Source organism: Myodes glareolus, chromosome 10 (assembly GCF_982192425.1).
Source record: "Myodes glareolus chromosome 10, mMyoGla1.1, whole genome shotgun sequence".
In the NCBI taxonomy this organism is placed as follows: Eukaryota; Metazoa; Chordata; class Mammalia; order Rodentia; family Cricetidae; genus Myodes; species Myodes glareolus.
This window is the reverse complement of record NC_142035.1, coordinates 78,777,187-78,778,934: the sequence shown is the minus strand read 5'-3', so window position 1 is coordinate 78,778,934 and position 1,748 is coordinate 78,777,187. Positions and strand designations below refer to the sequence as shown.

Here is a 1,748-nt window from a genome sequence, read left to right as displayed (position 1 = left end):
CTAGTCCAGTCAAAACTAATAAATGCTAAAATAATAAACAGAAATTTCCATTCTAAATGGGAGCATATTCTCACCTATGTTTAATGCATGCTCATGTATAGGAAGAATATAGAGAACATGTTGGCAAACAAAAGATCATGTGCAAATAGAAGTATTACAGCCATAGATTTGCATAAGATTTAAGAAGTTGTTAGTGTATGCTTCACAACCTTAATTTCCAATGCTGGAAGGAATGGTTGAAAAAATATTTATATGCAGATTTTCCAAATCAAAGATTTCTGTTTAGTTATCCTCAGTTTAGTTATTTACTCAAGGAACTATTAATTATCATTCTTTCTCCATCTTGAGAACTAGTTAGAGAAAGGAGGAAGGACTGGTTAAAAATGGGAGAGACAGGTATATTAGGGGAGGAATCAGAAAAGAATAATTAATTTTAGTTAAATTCAACCAATCAAAATATCTTTTTTTTAAACAGAATAGTAAACACCGTTATTACATGAGCTGTGAAGGGTGGTCTATTTGCCTTTCCGGGCTTTGATCTTCCTCAGATAGAACTCCAGCTCCTTGCCTTCTAGCACATAGCCGTCTGCTCTGCCACATTGCCCTGGTCTTGAGGCGATACAGGCAAGAAGCTTTTGCAGCTGGAACTGCTCCTTCAGAAGACTGCTGATCTTGGCATTCTTTTTCCTTTCATCATATTTCTTCTGAATTTTCCTTGATCGTTTCTTGTTTAATATTTCTTCCTCCTCAGGAGTCAGCTTGGCCCCCTTCTTGCGGCCCAGGGGCAAGGCATAGTGGGACTCGTATCACTGTCGACATGGTGTGCTGTCAATAAGTCCAATGCAGTTCTTGACCAGAGTCTTGGTGCGGACCAGCTCATTATTGGATGCATTGTAGACGACATCAATGATCCTTGTTTTGCGAGTACAACACTCAGAACCCCAGGAAAAGTTCCCCACATCCAATCTTAGGGCACGGTACTTCTTATTGCCTTCTCGCACACAGACCGTGTGGATGTGACGAGGGCCAATCTTAGTGTTCGTCGCAGGCCGTCCCAGCTCATACTTCCACTTCTTGTGGTAGGGCTTTCTCTTACCCCTGGTTTTGCAGGCGCTTGTGCCAGTTGTCCTGAGAGATGCCCATCTGCATCTGCGCTGGCAGGAAAGAGCTTAAAATATCTTTCTTGGATTGTAGTTATAGTGTTCAAAATCCGATGACATTTAGAAAAAAATTAATACTGACACATCTGTCAATATACGTAATATAATCAGCCATGAAGTTTTTTTAATGATATAATTATAATCTCAAATATAAAAGAATTTTAAGACAGAAAATTATTTATTTTATACCATAATTTATTAAAATAAATTATATGCATGTATAAAATTCTGAGTTAATTAAAATTATATATATACATATATATATTAAAATTACTGCAACAGGCCAGTTTTCACATATAAACATTCACACAGAAGAGTTAAGAAATGAACAAAACACATGAGAAGGAACAATAATGGAGGATAAAATACGATATAATTTAACTGTTGTCATTGGTGACTAGGACTAAATCTTAAAGGAAGCAAAACGTTTTACAATCATTGAAAGACATAATACTGATGTTCAGAAATTCTCAATTCTTACTCAATACTGCTGGAGGAAGAATCTCAAATAATTTTGATCGACACACACAATAAATAAATGAAGATGGCACCAGAGGAGAAGTGACACACTCTTTTGCTGAGTGCCTA

The 1,748-nt window shown here is 36.7% G+C and overlaps 1 pseudogene; it reads right to left on the bottom strand.

The window, feature by feature from the left end:
- Positions 1–495: 495 nt before the first annotated feature.
- Positions 496–1,143, bottom strand: LOC148120708 (small ribosomal subunit protein eS8 pseudogene; annotated as a pseudogene).
- Between the last annotated feature and the right edge of the window lie 605 nt (positions 1,144–1,748).